We start from the raw sequence: 22,052 nt of genomic DNA on the forward strand, positions 1-22,052 counted from the left end.
CGCACACTATTTTGTAATGTTTGAGTTGGCCTCACCCAAAGCCCTAGCATGGATTTCTTTTTCAATTTAATAGGCCAACTCAGCTTTAAGATGTACTGTTTATACAAAGGAAACCTGCTGTGGAATCACAATTATTTTCTTGGTTTAGCCTGATGTTTTAATTAAGCTTTAATCTATTGCTTTATGGTACAGGGTAGCCTGTAAATTTAAATAATATGTAATAAATAAATTGAATGTTTGCTACCTCGTGCCACATTCCATTGCAAGACTGTGACTAAATGTCGACTCTATGGCTGCAGCATCAGCCAACTTTTCCCCTCCCCCAACCTATCTAGCCTGATGAAGAGTTCTGGAGAACTGAAAAGCTTGTGTGCTATTTTGTAACCTACTATTTTGGGAATGATTAATTCTATATGCAAGTAATGAAGCCAGATTCTCTAAGTGTCCCTATTTTCCAGGGACAGTCCTGGATTTACGGAAGCTCCTGGTTTCTAATTTGATCCTGGAATATGCTGCTTTTCCTTAGGATGTCCCTAAGTTTCATTGGAGAAATGTTGGAGCGCATGGAATAGGACATCCCCAGGGCTCCCCCCCCCAGCCAGAACTCACTGGAACACACCTTTGGTACCTCTCAGGTGGACACCATTGCCATTATAGGAGAACAAGGGAGGTGTTCATGGTGAGTTCTGGCACCTCTTTATCAAGAAAAATAGCATTGGACATTCCTACTTTCATCGGAGGAATGCTGGAGGGTATATCTCTATTTTCCTCAAAGAAATGTTGAAGGGCATGGATGAAGCCACACTGGGAATGGGAGGGAGGATCTAATTAAATATGCATTAGGAGTTTTTCTACACATTTCATTGCACTTTAACTAGTTCCCTTGGACTTCTGTTTCTTGCATGACAAGTAACTCTTTATTTTAGAGTGAAATTTAAATGCTCAGAAGAGAGGTGGTGGTGGGGATTCAGATTCAGATCAGGCATGCAGAATTCACATCCCAGTTGCAAGTATGTTTGGTTTGAAGCAACAGGGGAATAGTGGTGTGTGTGTGTGTGTATGTGTGTGTTTTCACTGCTAGCCTTTAGCCAACAGCTCTCCTTCCTGACAAATATGTTCATAAGACACCCCAGCGCGCACACACACACACACACCTTTTAAAAAGTCAGCCATGGTGTGGAGCTGCCTGGGGTTCAGCAGTTGCTCACTCAGGAGAAAATCCTACAGCAACCAATAAGTGAGAGCCAAAATATGTTGCAATATTATTTTAGAGGATTCATCAGCTTATTTCCTGCCAGTCTTGCATAACCCTCATTTATTTCTGAAGCCTGCCTTATGTGGATTTTTGTTGTTGAAAGTGTTCCACTTTCAGCGAACGCTTGGGTAATTCACGGAAACAGATGACTCATTAATACTTTCCCCCTGATGATATTATTCTGATCTTCTATAACCCATGGCTTTCTGTATTCTTTTTAGAAGAGTGCTATTTGTTTTCTCCTGAGCAAAATTCCAGCACTGAAGTACAGAATGCACATGATGAAAACAATACTTAGAAAGAGTTGTCCAAAGTCTCTGTGAGCCTCCAATTCCTGGGAGCGCATCTCCAGGAATGCTCTGAGACCAGAAGAGAGCTCTGACCTCAGAGAGGTAGATCTGATGTCAGGTTCCTCCCACCCCTGTGGCAACTACCACAGAGCTCTGATACTGGTAGGGTCTAAAAGGGGTGTGTTTGTGTCAGAGGAGGACCAGAAGTCAGATGGATCTGAAGACTCCAACACCTTCTTAGTTCCCACAAACCAGGGAGGAAATCACACTTGACACTGAGGTGATTCAATCCTGTTTATTAGTTTGAATAGGAAGGAAATTGTGTGCAAAAGAAATGTGGGGAAGGGGAGCCTCTGGAGAAAGAAAAAACTGGTGCTCCTCTAGGGCAGTCCAGCAGGGCAATGAGCAAAGCACTGTCAACAGCCCTTTGAGCCTTAGGACTGTAACCTTCGTGGATTTAAATAAAGTGGCTCATATGTTGAATGATATGCACCCGTGAAATACAACAATTTTGCAAATCTACTCTCCTGATCTTTAGGGAAAGATGAAAATATATATGAATTAAATGTTTGTGTCTTAGTTTATTTCTTTTTAAAGCACACAGTCTATGGGAACATTGGATAAGGAGGGGTAATTCTGGTGGTGGAATCAGCCATTAAAAACTGCAAAGCTAAGAGTCAACTGAACTCACTGGGTTTTGGGTGTTGTCTTGTATTGTTCATTCAACCTGAATGTGGCAGTTGGTGATGGCATTAAGTGGTTGTATCTTGCTATAACACAATACTATGTTTGTTTTAAATCTTCAGGTTGTTGTTGTTTCTCCTTCTTCCCATCAACAGTAGACTATGTTTCTCAGCACATCACCTCCAGAGCGGGTAGAACCAGCTAATTGGAACCCCTATAGACGTAATGCAACAGATGACGGCAGTGCGTTAGTGACTAAGCCTGAAGGAGAAAATTGCTTCAGGTTGCTTCAGGTAACTAATTCACACCTCTTGAAATGATCCATGACCTGAAACACAGCTATCCTCTGAAATCTGCACTTATCTGAAATTTGCAGCTTAGTACAGAAGTGTATTTATTAAAGGGATGTATGCAAATAAATAAATAAATGCATCTGTTGCTGAAAAAAGTGATTATATTAGGGGGAAATCTTGAAACAATTTGTATATTGGGGAGAATCAGATTCAAAATGTGTACATTAGGGGAAATGTGCAGTAAAAAACTTGTGCATTTTCATGAAGGCATTTATTTATTTTTAAAATCACAAACTGATGCAGAAATGTGGTCGACTGAACTTGATTAGAAAAATGAGTAACCAAGAGAAACCAAAATTGATTTGTCCATCCTTATGGTGAAGGAATGGGTTTCCCATATCTAAAACCTGACTGTGCAGTCAGTCTGAAACAGGCCCCCATTTTTCCTTCTCCAAGGGTGCATTAGCTAAAAACCATTAACTTGAGCACTTGAGCAAATGTATAACAGGAACCCAGCTGTATAAACTGGCAGTGAATGCAACTCATTAATTGCACAACTTCAGTCAATCTACTGGATGATGATGAGCCCGTGCTCTTAGGAAAAGCAATATATACTTGAAAAATGGAAAGAATGGAGCCTCAGCTGTCAGCTACACTTTCTACATCTCAGACCAATCACTAAGGCTTCAGTTGTTGGAAAGAACGTGTATCAAGTTCAAGTTCTGTAACTGTTAGTAGAGCATGCTGGTACCACAAGTTTATCCTAGGCCAGAGGTTTCCAACCTTTTTGAGTCCATGCCGCCCTTGACCAACTACATTCTTTCTGTGCCACGCAATGTTTAGCTGGTGATATATCACAGTGTTGAAAACCAAGGATCGCCTGGCCCCAGCCTTCAAACGAGAAGCAGACGAGAAGGAGTGATTGCTTCCACTTATTGTTTTTCTTCTAACGCTACTATGAAAGTACAAAAGACATGTCATCTTTTGCATTTAGTCATCCTCATTCAAATCGTGGTTGTTGTTTCTAAAAGCATCCATAAAGAAGGAAATAGACACGGCCTACATCATTCCCTCGGGAAAGCGAATAAGGCCTTTGAAACACATTGTTCGCATACCAAAGAATATTCAAAAAATATTGTATGACGGCTTTAGAACTCCTGCTGCACTTTTGGAATACACACACACACACACACACACACACACACACACACACATGCATCAAACTGGTAAGCGAGAATGGTATATAAAAAAAAGTCCATTTCTCACAAAGACTAAGCAGGATTTAACCCAGCTCCTGAGAGGAAAACAAAGTATTAATCTATGTCAGTGCCAAAGCAACAGGATGAGGATGCTATATTAAGAGTAAATGAAAAGGCTTTTCTCTTTTTTCTGTAATCTCAGTGTACACAGGTCACCTGCCAAGTCAACAAATCTTTTTTGTATTTCCTGGTAATTTCTTTTCCAATGTACTTGGTGGCCACTTTTTGTTTATTGTATGAAACCATGTCACATGTATATTTTTTTGAACTTGCTTTATCCTTCAAAGAATTTCAGAAATGTGGCTCTGAGCCAAAAACCCACAAAGCCCACACAACAAGCAAAAACGAACCAGATTTGGGAACTTCCATTTCCAAAATTTCCCATTTTAAGAAATGGGCACAGGGAAAGGGGGGAGATTGATTGATGTTTTTACATTTGGTTATTTCTCTTCAGAAAACAGCCCAGAAAGAAAACATCACAAACAGCATGCAAATACCATAAAAGAGAAGAAATGCCATTCAGGTTTTTTTTAATAACGAAAAACCTTTTAAAAATCATAAATTTATTATATATTTAAAAATCTTTAGAGCTGGGCATGATCTGTGCAGACCCACTGGTAATGTTAATGTATGTGGCTAACTTCATTGATTTCAATAGGCCAAATCTGAGCAGGGATGGTACCTGCCTGATGTCTAATGTGTTTATAGTATACTTATAGCCCCCCCCCCCCCCGATGAGCTCAATTTGTGAGCCAGAGACATCTGAGATTTAGATATGGATGCTGATTTAGAAATAACTACAGTGGTACCTCAGGTTAAGTACTTAATTTGTTCCGGAGGTCCGTTCTTAACCTGAAGCACCACTTTAGCTAATGGGGTCTCCTGCTGCTGCTGCGCCACCGGAGCACGATTTCTGTTCTCATCCTGAAGCAAAGTTCTTAACCTGAGGTACTATTTCTGGGTTAGTGGAGTCTGTAGCCTGAAGCGTATGTAACCCGAGGTACCACTGTACTTTAATTTAAATAGAAATGCAATGTATCTCTCCAAAGTAGGGTAAACTGTGACCAGGTGACTGCTACTCATTCATCTGTCCAGGTACTTAACTTCTGAAACCTTACCTTCTTAGCGTTCTTGACGTTTAAACTGGATTTGTACTGGACAACCCTTTGGACTGAGAACATGCGGACTGAGAACAAGACAAAGCTTTGGAATAAACTATTTTGGTTCAACAAAGTTCACTGAAATATCTTACCTACTCCTGAAAGTAGTTCCCATAATTGCCAGGTGAACGGAATATGAATTAAGTTCATTTTGGGGTAGAACTTTCATCTTCAAGTTCTTTCCCCTTCATGTATTTTTCACTCTTTAAACTTAAAGATAGTTGCTGGGGGGAAATAAACAATTTACATTTCACCGTGTGTTTTTTTATAAAAATGTTTCCTTTGTCTTCTTAAATATGCTTTGCACTTTAGCACAGCGGCTTGTAACATTCCGAATGCTGAGAAACTTTACCGAAGGTGGTGTGAGTGAACTGAATAGGAACAAAACTGGTTCATTTTGTAAAGGGAGAAGCATGAACTGGAACAGGTTCATTTTGAGGTATGTTGAAATTGATTGACACCTAGTTTCTTTTTAAAACGAGCACCGCAGAGGAGTTTAAGCAGGCCTCTCTTCACATATCTGGAAAAGATGGATGAGGAATCCCACAAAACTACACAGAGGGCCACCAATTTCCAGCACTGACTTCTCTTTCCATAGTGTCCTTTGACTATACTTCTTAGCATTTTCCAGAACATGGACCATCGGAAATATTTTCAGGACATACTATTTTGGGGCAGCTGGAGAGAGACAGCAGGCTATCAGTGATGTGTGTGTGTGTGTGTGTGTGTGTGTGTGTGAGAGAGAGAGAGAGAGAGAGAGAGAGAGAGAGAGTGTTCATGAAAGTGAGAATGATCTTTAACTGAGTCTCGTTGTCCCACCCCAGACATTTATATACATCAGTGAAACTCAGCTGAGTCATTTTTCACATGGGTGGAAGCAGCTGCTGGTCACCTCATTATACAGCAGCTCACAATGGAGTCGTTCATTTTCCAAATAGTGGAGCTTTTGTGGCAGAAGAATCCTAAGAACCGAGGGCCATGTTTGCATGTTTGCATGTTATAGTTCAAGTATACTGTGTGGCTTTATAATCACAGGATAAGGGAGAAGGCACCCACTGGCTGTGAATGGAAGTATTTTTCATCGCATTTGTATCCAAGTTGCTGAGGTTGGTATGCACTGGGTTTTTCCTTGCTTTATCCTCAAGACAACACTGTGAGGCAAGTGAGGCTGAGAAAGAGCACATAGCCACCAGCATTTCACCGAGGAAAACAGGGCAAGTTTTTGTGTCTGCTGAGCTGAGCCGAAAGTTGGAATTGGAAGCTGGTGGAGTGAAATGCAGGGTTTCTGAAACCAAGGGAGTGTCCTTTCTGGAAAGAAATTCCTCAAACATTTGTAGGGATGGGGCCTACCATAGAGGTGGTAGTGGTGGCAGCAGCAGCAGCAGCAGCAGCAGCAGTTATAGTGGTAGTCTTTCTATCCTTAACGTTTTAAAACTTAATTCTGGTGCCTCAGGAGGTAGCTGAGATCCACTCAGTGGCCATCAGCTATCAGTCACCATTTTCTGCCCAGATTGTGAATCGTTCTAGGGGAACTGGGGAGGGAATTCTTCATAATGAGGCTTGTGCCTGTTCCTTAAGTCTCTTTTCCTCCTACCAAATGCTAAATCGCCACAACCATTTACAAAGCTCTTTATCTTTACATTGGATTTCGGCCACACAGCCCTTCAAACAGAGGAATCCTTCAGTCAGAGGAGTGTCCTCTGTAAATTAGGAGACCTGAACTGAGGAGGAATGAAACATATTGTGGTGAATTATATTTACAACTTCCTTTTGCATGAATGGAATTAGTCTGAAGTCTAATTCTTCATTTCCGTTCCTACTCTCAAGCCCTTCTGCAGCTTGCTTGGTTGTGTTCCAAGTCCTTGATGGGAGACTTGATTTAAAGTTTGCTCTGGGACTTACACAATGTTGGAAACTTTATTAATATTAATAATATTAATAACAATAATGGTCACACTGGTCTACATCACTGGTGAATGATGTAGTCCCACACTGCAGTTTAGTCTTTGTGTATTGGTCCTGCACATTCCCATGAAAAGCAGTATCCCATCTACATTTAATGGATGGAGGGACTAACCTTTCTACGGTCAACATCGTTTGCCCCTTGGTTTGCACACTAGTCTCTGAAATACAAACAATCTCTGGGTCAACATGCACACTAGCCCTGTGAGTGGGTAACTATATCACAGTCTTCAAAGAACTACATGAAGTGAAAAGGCAAAACACTGAGGCAACGGGAAGGAGAAATCGTTTGGCTGGTGGATATCAGATCTCAGGTCCTGAGCCTCATGAAGGGACACAGCAACTCTAAAGTCATGCCTCTCCAAGGCAAGCCTCTAGGCCATTATTTCTCAAACGTGGGTTGCCATCTGTTGTTGAACTACAGTTCCCATCATCCCTGACCACTGGACCTGCCAGCTAGGGATGATGGGAGTTGTAGTCCAACAATAGCTGGAGAACCAAGTTTGAGAAACACTGCTCTAGGCTGTTCTGTCTGTAGGAGCCACTGCCTGGCTATCTAGAGAGCAATTGCCAATATGTCTAGGATCCTGACTCTAATTGCCTTTTCCTGTCTGGGAAACTTCCTATGTTATAATTAATATCTGTTCATTCATCCCAATTTTGTATAATTATGACTTCCTGGCCTGTGAGTCTCCTGGTCCGGTGAAGAAGGATGGGTCTGTTGCCTTTTCTGTAACTTCCAGATCGGCTGAGGGAGTTTACAACTCACAATTTATCTGTGCCTCCCCTAGCTTCTAATTTGGGGAGAGGGATGGGTGGGTGTGAAATGTGCATTGTGGGTCAAAGCCTGTCCCACTCTGTGAACCCTGAGACCTCCGAGTATAGGGCAGTATAATAATAATAATAATAATAATAATAATAATAATAATAATAATAATAATAATGCTCTCCCCCCAAAAGAGGGGGTATCTGTGGTTCCACTATACAAATGCACACAATTCGGCTCTGCAGGCTAAAAGGCTACAGACTTAATTTGTCACAACTTGAGAGTTTGTGTTCTTTTCACAGTGCAATCCTATGCTTGTTTAGTCTGAAGTCAGCCCCTTATGTTCAACAGGGCTTACTTCCAGATCATAGGAATGTATCATAGGACTGATCATAGGATTGTAGCCCAAACAGTTATTTTCTATGTTAATATATGCATTTTTTTCTGAAGGAAATAATGTTTGTTCGAGTCTGACTGTGTTGTCCTGAGATTCAAGTGGATCTATCCAGCCACTGCTTTGCTGCTTGGTTCATGCTTGAAAGAAGCTTCAGTTAGTTTGGAGTATCTAAAGACCTCTTGACCAGAAATGACATTGGATATAATAATAATCAATAAAAAATATTACTTGTACCCGGCCAATCTGACTAGGTTGCTTCCAGCATATACAAAAACATAACAAAACATTAAACATTAAAAACTTCCCTCTATGGGGCTGCCTTCAGATGTCTTCTAAAAGTTGTATCTCTTTGACATCTGATGGGAGGGCATTCCACAGTGTGGGCGCCACTACTGAGAAGGCCCTCTGGGTGGTTCTCTGTAGCTTCAATGTCTCGCAGTGAAGAAACTGCCAGAAGGCCCTTGGAGGTAGACCTCAGTGTCCAGGTGATGGGTGTGGAGCCGCTCCTTCAGGTGTACAGGGCCAAGGCCATTTGGGGCTTTAATGGTCAGCACCAACAATTGTGCTTGGAAATGTACTGTGAGCCAATGTAGGTATATGATGTTTTACTGGCTGAATCCAGCATAGGCACACTTATGTCTGCTTGAAAGCAATGAGTTTAAAGCTATAGATACAAGGGGCTTATCTATGCTGTACACAATGCTGAATTGTGGCTGCTGTTTTTCTCCAGAACCCAGAGTTCCCTAGGTTCTGGTTCTGTCTATGAAATCATCTGATTGAAATTTCGGACCGCTGATGCGTCTGTCAAGATTGGGTCTCATGCTAAAGCCTTGCAACAACACGACCCTCTCAGGAAATCTCCCTGGCAGTTTTGAAAATGGAACTTACAAGTCATTTGCTCTCAAAAGTCAATTGCCTATTGTTTAAGAGGGACACAACCCAGTGACCTGGAGCATTGGGGATGGGGTGGGGGCTTCGACTGGTTCATGATGCTCATCGCAAAATGTGCTAATGTAATGCAAAGAGGCATTTATTTTTCAATTGAATTCCTAACCCTGGAAACTTGGACGATGTTAATCTTGGTTAATAAATGCATTGCTTTGCTCCTGTGCAAATGGCTTCAGCATTTATTGGAGCAGAACAGCCTTTGCAGCAGCTTGCGTTCAGTGTGCTGGGGTGGGGGGTGGGGATACAAGATTGATAGAGACACCTCATTTAAGAATACATTGCCTTGAGCTATGTTATAACTAATGTACATACATCAACATTTATTGAACATACTGTGCACCCTTGGTAGAATGTTCTGGGATAAGATTTTCCTCTGAATTATCATAGTATATGTTAAAGAAATGCTTACGGCAAACAGAGATCTCTCGGCGTTAGCCTTCGCCCGCAGTCCCCTGTGGCCCCACATGTGCTTCTCACTAGGCAGGATTACACTTCCATTGCCTGCGATGCACGTCAGTCAGCTTTCCCTCTGCCATGTCCCTTGGAGGGGGGGAGGGAAGGTTCACTTTGATTTTACACTGTTTGCCACAACTAAAGCTTGTCTGAATTTCGGAACTGGGCCAGGGAGATGGGCAATGAAAGCCTTTCTCAGCCTTGCAGCATTGTCTGTGCCCTTGAGCAAATCCCACCTCACAAAGAAGCTTGAGAAGAACATCGTATATAACTGCTCTTCTGAGCTTTTGGGAATTTTAGCATCATCGGATTGTAGAGTCAGAAGGGACCCTGAGGATTATCTGGATCAACCCCCTGCAATGAAGCAGCATGCAGCTGACCCATGCGGGGACAGAACCTGCAACCGTGGCATCATCAGCACCACGCTCTAGACAACTGAGCTAAGATGGATAGGATACAAAGAAATAAACGAATTAATGAATAATCTTCCTATAAGCTGGAAGGGGATACTGCAAATGCGCTTTGAATTAATTAATTTAAGCATTACAGTGGTACCTCGGGTTAAGTACTTAATTCGTTCTGGAGGTCCGTACTTAACCTGAAACTGTTTTTAACCTGAAGCACCACTTTAGCTAATGGGGCCTCCTGCTGCTGCCGCGCCACCGGAGCACGATTTCTGTTCTCATCCTGAAGCAAAGTTCTTAACCTGAAGCACTATTTTTGGGTTAGCGGAGTCTGTAACCTGAAGTGTATGTAACCTGAAGCATATGTAACCCGAGGTACCACTGTACATTTATATCCCACCTTTTTCTCCAAGGAGCTCAAAGTAGTTTACATGGTTCTCCTCTGTATTTAATCCTCACAACAACCCTGTGAGGTAGCTGTGGTTGAGGGGGATTTGAACCCTGGTTTCCCCCTCTTAGTCCAACCCTCTAACTACTACAACACACTGGCTCTTCAATTTTGTGTAGCCAGTGGTTTGGTTCTAGTCAATTTCCTTCTTTGCTGTAACATCTCTGCTGGATTATTATCTCTACTGTTAATCTTCAAAGCCCGAATTGGTTTATGGAAAGATTCTTCTCCTTCCATATATACCTGGCTGGACCCTATGATAATCTCCAGAACCCAACTTTGGTGATGTTGGTGCCTACTAAGGAGAGGGTCTTGTTTATGGCAGCTACCCAATTGTATATTTGCCTTCTCCAGAGAGGTCTGCTTGGCACCCACACTGTGGTCCTTGAATAAAAAAGAACGCAAAAGAGCCCTGCCCCACACATTCCTCAGAAGTTGCAGGGATCACAGGCTGCTCATGGACTGTAGGGATCAGATGGGATTACCATGAGGAATTATAAAATATACATCAAGCCATCATGTCCACGATGAATGCATTGGCCATTCCACAGGTAGGCAGGCAATCTTTCTCAGGTCGGCTGCCAGATCTTGGACGTGGGCAACCTCACCTGCCCATTGAAGTTAAGCGGACTTTTAAATCATTTGATTAACAGGTTTTACAGATGAACTCTTGAGGAAAGTAGTAGCTAGTATGAGTCAGTGAGACCTTATTATCCCAAACGACCTCAAATGGATGTTGTGAAAATAAAATGGGGGAGAAAACCCAATGTTCCTTAGAAGAAGGAATGGATTTAAAAAGAGGGAGAGAAGCTGTTGATGAAAAACAATTCAAAATTAGCAATTTCTTCCTGCAACATCCTATGCCAAAGCAGCCTTTTAGGCAGTGATCTCTGATAATCCCACTCCATCTCCTAATTCAGGGTTAATCAGTGCAAAAGCTAGATAAGATCGGAAGGCAATCGTTTCAACATTTCCATGTTTTGCTTGAAATCTCTCCCAGCCCTGTAGCTGATGAAGTTGGATGTTAAAATGCTAACAGCTTTTAATAGATTCAAGATGAGTGGGATCATATAAAGAAATAATGAGTAATATGAGTAGGTTATATATTAAATATTTGGCTTTAATATTGCTAATATCTTAGAAAATATGTTCCAAGTTGAAATATGTTATTTCATCAGCAAATAAATGAGACAGTGATCTCTTCATCTCATAATTGTGAGGCCCCTCCCCCACTTTATCTTCTGTAGTTTTTATATTTGATTGAAGAACTGTGATTTCTCTTGTGTTGGCTTTACATAGAAGGGCGCAGCACTGTGAGATGCAGTGCAGATAAGGGAGAGCAAACGCTGACTGAATTAGCCATGTGGTCTACAGAGGCACATCTATGGAATTTCTATATGTAAATATTTAATACGGCAGCATTCTTAGCTGGTATGCTATGCTTGCAGAAAAAGGTGATCTTGGAATATATTACATGCAAGGCTACCCTCTCTAATAATAATGCAGCACAGACAGGGATTGGTTGGCATTTTGGTATGGGTCATAGGAACCAACTTCTAGGGGGCGAAGTCCCTTCGTGTTCCCATATAATATTTTAGGGGGCTGAGCCCCACCCCCCAGTTGATGAGCAAATGGTACTCATGTGCCATGTTTCGTGATCAATTATGTGGGGGGATTACCCCCCCAATATTTTATTGAAGTTGGCACCCCTGGTATGTCTACTGAATTACACCAGTAGCCTTCAGGTACATTGCAATTTGTTGTTTAGTCGTTTAGTCATGTTTGACTCTTCGTGACCCCATGGACCAGAGCACGCCAGGCACTCCTGTTTTCCACTGCCTCCCGCAGTTTGGTCAAACTCATGCTGGTAGCTTTGAAAACACTGTCCAACCACCTCGTCCTCTGTTGCCCCCTTCTTCTTGTGCCCTCCATCTTTCCCAACATCAGGGTCTTTTCCAGGGAGTCTTCTCTTCTCATGAGGTGGCCCAAGTATTGGAGCCTCAGCTTCAGGATCTGTCCTTCCAGTGAGCACTTAGGGCTGATTTCCTTCAGAATGGATAGGTTTGATTTTCTTGCAGTCCATGGGACTCCCAAGAGGCATCTTGCAATAGGCATCTTCAAAATGGAAAGAGTTTAGCTTATACAGTATGCCTTTCCAATAGCATCCTTTCTAGTAGTTTGCAGATGCAGCTCACTGGATGGGGCAGAGCTGCTGCACTAGTTTCTTTCTTTTTTAAAAAAAATAATATTTATTAAGAGTTTCAGGATTACAGAAAAGAAGAAAAAATAGGAAACAACACTACAATACATAAAAAGAAGAAAAACAAAACAAAACATAAAAACCAATACAACAATACCACAAAAAGAAAGGAAAAAAACCACAAATCCCATATTACATATCTTTAACTTCCATTTGCTTGTTTCATTGACCTCCTCACACCTCCCTTTTTGTATTCTAGTTTAATTAGTTATTTCAGCAAATTCTTTCCATCTTTCTCAATTTTTATTGAATAATTTATCTTAACAATTTAACCTATTAATTAACTCAGCAAATCCTTTCCATCTTTCCCCATATTCTGTTATTCAAATTGCCTTGATTTATTTAACCTTATCTTACCGTAAAATACCTTAGAGCTTGAAACTTAATACTCATTTATACATGACTCCTTATATCATTTCTACTAAAGCCATATAGTTTCATTCCAACATTTTCCCTAATATTCATTAATTTTAGGCTAATTCCCTAAATAAAAATTTTTCTTTATAAATTTTCTTCCAGTCTTCATCCAACGTCTCTTCTTCCTGGTCTCGGGTCATGTCAGTCCTTACTGTCCATTCCATCTAGTCCATCAACCTGGTAATCTTATGTCCGAGGCTCTTAAATCTCTTCCATGTCCCTTCTGCAGATCTTCTTGTTGTTGTTTATACCTGCACTTTCCCTTCTCTTTTGTTGGTCTCTTTCTTAATTTCTTTCCTTTCTCATTGAGGAGTAGGTCTCTGGGAGGTTCCAGCCCAAAATTGTCTCCATCTCCGCTGCTGCACTAGTTTCATGGCAGGCGGGGTCAATGTTGCTTACCAGGAGAGAGGGGGGGGGAGCAGTGAGGGGGGGGGAAGGTCAGTGCAGTAGAAGCAAACCAGCAGGGATGCCTGCTCTTGTCAGTGGGCTCCTTGCTGGAGTGTGAGCCCTCAACCAATACCCACCATATCAACTCTTGACTGGGCTTAATTTAGCTGGTTGGCTTCCCTGCAGCCTTTGCTGTCGCAGCTGAATTTTTTGAGATGTATCCCACAGTTGATGGACTTCCAGCTTCTGGCCGTGGCCACTGTGCTGCCAACAAGAACGCTGAAGTGAAAAGGGCTTTTACTGTTGAGACAGAAGAGCTTTTCTTCACCTCTGGACACAGCACAGGGCTTTCATGACACTCCTGTGATGTCATCTCCCCTTGTAGCCAGTAGGAGCCTGCGTCATCTGTGTGAGCCCATACAGCAACGATGTAGATTATTTCACATCAAACGTACCGCAGATGGTGACCAGCTGGGGAGCCAGATTAATTATTTCTTAAAATGTATCATCCCTTGTAAAATATCTTAATCGCTATCAGCCTCTGCAAATGCCTGGCTGGTTGACAGAGCGAGCTGCCTTCAATCTGCAAAGGGTAGCTACAAGTCATACAAAAATGCTGCAGCTCCCTACAAAATTCTCACAACTTTTATTTTGTGGATGGCTATTGCTGCAGTGTTTTCTTCCCGCACTTCCTTTTCTGTAACTCAAAACAACGCTGTAACCAAGCATGCAAAGAAGCAGACATGGATCAAAGTTCACCTTCTGTTCAGTCCATTGAACTCATGTAAGGATATGATGCAAGTCTCAGAAGAGTTTCGGAATTGCTATTTGTTTTATCTGGGGGGTTACTCTGCCCTTTTATAACCAGAATGGAAAACTACTATTATTTCCTTTGCAGAGCTCAGTGGTTAGAAAACAAAGTAATCAGAAACTGGGCGGTTCACTCCCCAAAGTAAAATCAAGCCGGTAAATGCAGTAAGAGTAAGCAGTGCAAATGAAAAGAATGAAGGTTAGGAATGGCGTTTTGGAGGAGGGGCAATGGGAGGGACGCTGTGCTGCAAGCCAAAGAGCTGGGAACTGTATTCATTGTTGCAGCAACATTAAGGAGGTGAATGTTGAGCCTCAACAAGGAGGAGGATGGAGAATCCATTTTCGGCATGGTTGCATATAGTGGTGGATCGCTGAACCACAGGCACCTTTATGGACTTGGTTGGTGCTGTTGTTTTTGCTGCCAATTTTCGGCCACAACTGCAGCATATATTTAAAGCACTTTACAGCATCACTTTAACTGTCATGGCTTCCCACAAATAATCCTGGGAAATGCAGTTTAAAGTGTGTTGAGAGTTGCTTTGAGACAATTATGCCCCATGCAGAGCTATAGTTCCCAGAGTGGTTTAGCAACCAATCCCTCTTGCTAGGGAACTCCCTTTAACCTGAAATCTCACATTCAAGCACCGCTTATTGTGCAGCATTTATTGAACATCACTATCGGATCACTTACTTTATTTAGTGCCCTCAGTGAATTAACCCCCTTTGCTGTCTTAAAAATAAATGCTCGTGCTATATGGTTTGGGAACCAGCTGTCCTAAAGACTGTCTACTCTATGGGCCTTTGAGGAATTGAGAAGGGTGCTCAAAAAGTTAAACTCAATTTCCTTGAGGAGAATCCTAAGCTGGTTCTGCTCCTAGTCAGTCTCACCTACAAAATGTTTCTATAAAAATGAAACAACCAAAATTCAGTTCTTCCCACCATCAAATTTAAATATTCCTTAATATAAAAAACCGTTGGGCTTATTTCTCTGCAATTTGGCAGGTTTCTTACCCAGTAGTCTCCCCTTGTGTCTGTAATTTTCTGATCAATTTCCCACAAAAAATATAGGAATTCTCTTGCAGGTCAATCTTCTGAAATTTGACAGGTATCATATCCTCAGAAGGGGTGACCTTTTCTGCAAATTTCATCGAAATACTTTTTGAAATAAACACATAAATAAATTAAAATGAAATAGGCAGGCTTTGCCCTCTGCGGAGGGGCTAATATGTCGCATGCCTGCGAATTCCATCCACTTCTGTCAAAATGAGGAAAATATTACAGCCATGCTTTTAAAAAAAACCACAACTGTCCTAATGAAGTGTGTTTGTGTTTCAAATGGACCCTGCATCTAATGAGCCAACCTAAAAAGTGCCTCATACCAACAGAGACTGTTTTCTGAAGTGCTGACTCAGATGAATATTGTGGTTGGTGCACACACCTATTACCTATCACCCTTGAGGTTATATCTAAAGTGAAGTGTGACTGGTGAAATCTTGTGAGACGTTGAACCAAATACAGCCTGCCAGCCATGTATTGCGTCTGACCAAGTACTTGACATCCTCAGTCTCCCACCCAGGTATGCTGCAAAAATGAGAGACTTTCAAGCCTCTGGGAGGCCACAATGGCTAGAAGGTTCATAGCCCATATGTTAGCAAATACTGGTACAAATCAGAACACAGCATTGCACAGTAAAGCATATATCATTGATATTAAATCACATTTTTTTCCAGTCGCTTTATTGGAGTAGAATTTCATACACTCTTATTATTGGGTTGAATAAACTATTTCACTTCTTGGCTGTCTCCCACTACATCTTTGCCATGATTTCTATTCCATAAATGGAAGCCTGGAAGAGAGCATTGGGACCCCCCACTCTACCCTACCAGTAGAGTCTGAAAGTGGGTAGCAGGGTGTTGCTAAGCAGGCTTCCCAATGCCGCACATTACTACCAGTTGCTGAGAGGAGGTTTAAGGCAGTGGCGAGCTTGGTGAGGGTGCCTGGTGGACCCAATCCAATGCTCCTGCCACTGTGCCCACACCACACTGAGCTCTCCTTCTTTCCCTCCTCTTCCTATTGGTAAGTGGCAGCAACATGCGGCACTGGAAAGCCAGAGTTGCAATGCTGTGCTGCGCTGCCAACCATTACTGCTTCTACCCCCTCCTAACTACATGTTTAAAACTCTAATTAAACTGTGCAAGACCACCACCACCCCACCAGCAATCCAACTTGGGACCCAGATGCAGGTCAGATTAGCACCATACTCATATCATAATGTGGCATGCGCATCCCTAAATTTTGTTGAGGGTTGGCCACATGGTACAGATTCACTGTGTGTGTGTGTGTGTGTGTTTGTTTGTTTGTTTGTTTGTTTGTGTGTGTGTGTGTGTGTGTGAGAGAGAGAGAGAGAGAGAGAGAGACGACATCAAACAAACAGACCAAATTAGAATCCTCATAACAGCAAGACTCTGTATCTTATACATAACTGTGCCATCTTTAGATACAGAGTCTTGCTGTTATGAGGATCCAACTGCCTCTTTTTTCAGAAACCACATTAAAGAACATGTGCTGGACAGCTGCAACACTGAAGCTGATGAGCTTGCTTATGATCCTGGTGGTTGGAGCATCGAAGGAAATTCTTGGATCTGTTTGAACCAAACAACAGATCCATGAATATAATTTAGTGCCGATGTCACATATTTGAACAACAGTAATGCACATTGCTCTTCCCAAGTTATCAAGAATTCAACAAGTGCTAATTGTTTATTGCACTTTGCTTTCTACATTTCATTACATTTCCCTGATGAAATCCTTTTCTTCTGGAAGCACATTAAATGACTGTGTTGACAGGGCAGCTTAGAAAGGCAGGAAATCAATCTTCTGGTGAGTTAGTCAAGTGATATGTTGCTGTCCACACTTTGAGGAGACTGCAGCAACAGCGTATTTCTAGATAAAATATTGTTTTAAAGTAATAATGCACAAATATGCTTGTCCTTTACTTTCCATGAAGCTGAGCAGTAATTTGATGTTACAGTATTAGCATATGGGACTGTGATCCATCACGGCAGTACAGTATGTGCATGAGTCCGGTGGTTCATGAACAGTTCCATTGCAATTGTCACACTGCTAAGTATTGAAAAACATTGCTGCATCAGGGCAAGAGGGTGTGGAAGAATCATCCAGTGGAACCTCTGAATGCAAATATGATCATCTGCTGGAAGATTACATAGCTTGCTGGAACAAGGCCCAGTTGTGTGTGTGTATGTGTTTAAATGATTTAATCATAGATGCAGACCACTGGTGGTCCTCCACACAGACATGAGTGTCATAAAATCATGCAGGGTGGGATGCTGATATACGGCTCTGGTTGGCTCATCATTTGGGGAAGCCCTGCCAAATATTTCCGTATTGTATCAATTTTGTTTTAATACAGGCAACCACAAAAATGTGATGGATAATTCTGATACAAAAACATAATAATTTTAATGGCCAAATAAAAGCAAATGGAACATCTGTGGATTTTTCTAATCTGTCATCATCTAAGATTAGATTTATGGGTTTAGCAGATTGTGAATCACTAATGGTTGTGTATTTTGCTTATTTACCTAGGGCACACAATTTTTAAAAAATGTATATATACAAGATTTAGGGAGGAATGGGATGAGTGGATATCATTTTCGGTACAGCTGAAGATATGCCGGCATATCTTCAACATCTCGGCTCAACTGGGACCCAGCCTGGTGGATCTTAAGATGGTGTAAGCCCTGAAGAAGAGGTATGTTTGGCACAGGACCAGAGAGGGGGAGACTCAGGCTGGATTCTAAGCCTGTTCAGCTCAGTCTCATGACCTGGGAACCCTATGCAAATTAAGCCAACAAAAAGGGTGGCATAACACCATTTAAAGGCTTGTTTCCCCTTTGCTAGTTAGTCCAGCCCAGCCAATAGTAGCCATGCTCCAGAATGGAGGTTGGATCTGGCATACTTTACCCTGGCTTAATTTACCAGGATTGGTTTGTTACAATTTTAAAAATCTCAGCTTTCTTTAAGAATGTTTCTAGCCCTTAATGGCTGTTAGAGCAGCAGGATTTGGCCAGCATATTGTTGCGATGGGCAAACTCATCTGTTTTCCAGTGCATGATATTGCCGCATGTATGCTAAAGGTGCCATATGCATGTGCAATATTGAATTGTCTTCTAGGTGTTATAATTTGGTTTCACCTGCCTGACAATTATTGCATAGCACTGGAAATGACTAAGAAATCCACTATCCCTTTGTCCCCAAACAAATGCTCCTGAAATAAAATTAGGTTCTCTAGATTTGTATGGGGACACCACCCATATAAATGTCTGCAAGAAAGCATAAAGGGAATTGAGCCATACAGTGGTACCTCGGGTTAAGAACTTAATTCGTTCTGGAGGTCCATTCTTAACCTGAAACTGTTCTTAACCTGAGGTACCACTTTAGCTAATGGGGCCTCCCACTGCCACCACATGATTTCTGTTCTCATCCAGAAGCAAAGTTCTTAACCCAAGGTACTATTTCTGGGTTAGCGGAGTCTGTAACCTGAAGTGTCTGTAACCCGAGGTACCACTGTATAAATAATATACTCTCCAGTCAATGGACTGCTTGATCAAGGACATTGGTAACATAGTTCATAGCAATGAATTCTAGTTTTGCCCTTGCTTTGCGTAATCCCCCATTTCTCCTGTTTTCTTAGACTATCTGGAATTGATTGTGTCCTGTTAGTTAGGTCAAATGTTTGCCTAGCACTTTGGCTTTGTTACCAATACCTGTGCCCTTCCTCTGCCCTGCTCTTCCAAGAGGCACACATGACAAAATATACATTAACACTGCTGAGATCTGGCGACACTAAGCCTAAACGGTTACTTGCTGGCAACCGGCATAACATGGTTTTAGATTATTATTACCCATAAGCCTCAGGCAATAAATGCATCTGCCAAAGTTCGGACATCTGTTTGAAATCACCGTGGCAATCATGGTCTGAGATGAAACGTGATAACATCACTCCCCTTTTGCTGAAGCAGGTAGCTGCAATGCAGATGCGCTGGCACAAAAATGAACTTGGGGAGGGGGCTAGAACGGTTCCCTGCTAACAGGGGGAGCCCCTTCTCAAGGTTATGCGAGAACACTGTGTTCCAAATGTTAAAAAACACAGTGGGGGGGGGGGGGCTAAGGATAACCTGTGTGTTTGCACCAATCTCATGCTGCTTCCGGGACGTGGGTGGTGCTGTGGGTTAAACCACAGAACCTAGGACTTGCCGATCAGAAGGTTGGCTGTTCAAATCACCGTGGCGGGGTGAGCTCCCATTGCTCGGTCCCTGCTCCTGCCAACCTGGCAGTTCGAAAGCACGTAAAAGTGCAAGTAGATAAATAGGTACTGCTGCGGCGGGAAGGTAAACGGCGTTTCCGTGTGCTGCTCTGGTTCGCCAGAAGCGGCTTAGTCATGCTGGCCACATGACCCGAAAGCTGTACGCCGGCTCCCTCGGCCAATAAAGCGAGATGAGCGCTGCAACCCCAGAGTCGGTCACGACTGGACCTAATGGTCAGGGGTCCCTTTACCTTAACCTTTACTTTTACATGCTGCTTCCAGTGGTGGCTCATGAAGAAGGGTGTGGGGGTAGTGATGTCATGTTCGTGGTGGTGGAGCAGTCCTCATTGGGTTGAAAACAGGGTCAGGTGGAGGTGAGATAGCGGGAACTCCAGGTTCATGGTGGTAGCCCGAGGTTCCAGGCCGCCATTGCAGTAAAGCTCTGCTGATCTTACTACCTCATTCCATTTCCAGCAGAATGAGCACACTGTTGCTGCTGCTGTTATTAAAATTTGCATACCACCCTATACCAGTAGATCTCAGGGGGTTCACAGTATAAAATCACAATACAGTGGCACCTTGGTTCTCAAATGCCTTGGTACTCAAACATCTTGGAACCCAAACACTGCAAACTTGGAAGGAAGTGTTCCAGTTTGTGAATGTTTTTCAGAAGCCGAACATGCTCCATTTTGAGTGGTACGCTGAGGTCTGTCTGGTTTTGCTATTTATTTTGTGTTTTCGTTTTTGTGGCTCTTTTTGTGTGTGTGTGTGTGACTGTGTGGAACCCAGTTCAGTTCAGCTACTGATGGATTGATTGTGTGACTGCAGTACATTGTTTATTGCTTTCATCTTATGGATCAATGGTCTCGTTAGAGAGTAAAATTCACGTTAAATTGCTGTTTTAGGGGTTGTTTTTAAAAGAATGGAATGGATTAATCCATTTTGCATTACTTTCTATGGGAAAGCGCCCCTTGGTTTTGGAACACTTTGGTTTTAGAACAGACCTCTGAAACTGATTAAGTGTGAGAACCAAGGTACTGCTGTATATAAAAAAACACAAATTGCATACTAAAGATGAGAACTAACCCCCCTCCCCAATAACCTGCCCTTCCACAACACATTTAAAAGGGCTTTGGATGTCAATGTTTTTGCCTGGCGCCTGAAGTTGCACAACAAAGGCGCTGGATGAGCCCCCCTGGAGAGAGCATTCCACAAACCAGGAGCCACTACCGAAAAGGCCCGTTCTCATGTTGCCACCCTCTGGACCTCTCGTGGAGGAGGTACATGAAGAGAGGCCTCATATGATGATCACGGGTTCCAGATCAGTTCATATAGACAGAGGTGGCCCTTGAGGTATTGTGGTCCCGAGCCATTTAAGGCTCTATAGGTAAAAAACCCCAGCACTTTGAATTCAGTTCAGAAACAAATGGGCAGCCAGAGCAGTTGGGCCAGGTTTGGTGTAATATGCTCAAACCGTCTTGCCCTGGTGAGTAACCTGGCTGACGAATTCTGCACTAGCTGAAGTTTCTGAACCATTTTCAGAGGCAGCCCCGCATATAACACGTTGCAATAATTAAACTGTTGCTGCTGGGGGAATGCCACTGCCCCCACTCCCCATTTTAGGAGCCCTCTCTGGCTACTTCCAAACGTTTGTAGCAGGAAGCAATGCAAGGACCCTTTCAGTTTAAATTACTAGTGAGATACCCCCTTTGCACAATGATGGTGGGAAGGGAGGGAGTAATACCAGTCTTGAAGAACATTACCTCTGAGGCAAGTTTGCACCCAAACATTACTTCTTTTTTTAACACCCACCCACTCAGAAATAGTATATTTCTTGCAATTCAAATAGTGGCACTTGGATGTTACGTTCCATAAGTAAGACATGCTGGTTCTTTTTAAAGAAATGGTTGTAAATACAGCTTGAAATTTCCCCTATCCATACCAACTGATGGTATTTGTCCAGCTCTATAAATATTTGACTTCTTGTATGGGCAGTTGGCTTGTACGCTGTTGCCTTTTACATGATGCGACAGAAGCCAATTATTTTTTTTAGTGAACATGCATCTTTTATGTGGTTGAATTTTTTATTAGTCTAAATACAAAATATTTATGTTCCATTACATATTTACAGTCCTGTTCATGAAAAAATAATGGTAATCTCAAAGCAGTAATTCCCCAGAAACTGTTTAAAGGAATGTTCTTCTGCAATTTCCTGTTTCCCACAGTGAGTGAAACTATTTCTCATGGATGTGTGCAGAAGATTGTCTACAGAGTGGTTGCCATAGTCAGCTAGCAGGGAACGCACCTCTGTTGCCTGACTGCGCTTCAGGCAAACACAGCTGGACCTTTGGCTATCAACCTGTACTTTCCCCCTTGAATAAAAATGGATCCAGCTATTTTCTTTTCTTTCTTTGCAACGGTCACATAAGGCTCCATCATAGGAACCAATTCCTATGGGCCATGGAGGCTTCGGCCCACATAATAAAATATTTGAGGGGGCTGGGCCCCCACAAAGTTGATGGGCATTCTCATT

The 22,052-nt window shown here is 42.4% G+C and overlaps 2 long non-coding RNA genes across 2 annotated transcripts in view; both read left to right on the forward strand.

The window, feature by feature from the left end:
* Positions 1-22,052, forward strand: part of LOC308584538 — a 550,410-nt gene that overhangs the window by 81,762 nt on the left and 446,596 nt on the right. The window lies entirely within an intron of this gene.
* LOC308583848 lies at positions 5,982-9,181 on the forward strand. The gene is made up of 3 exons (XR_014006460.1): positions 5,982-6,047; positions 8,120-8,230; positions 8,797-9,181. It is a non-coding gene; the product is annotated as an uncharacterized lncRNA (long non-coding RNA).

The sequence above is a fragment of the Podarcis bocagei genome, assembly GCF_964188305.1.
Source record: "Podarcis bocagei genome assembly, chromosome: 3".
In the NCBI taxonomy this organism is placed as follows: Eukaryota; Metazoa; Chordata; class Lepidosauria; order Squamata; family Lacertidae; genus Podarcis; species Podarcis bocagei.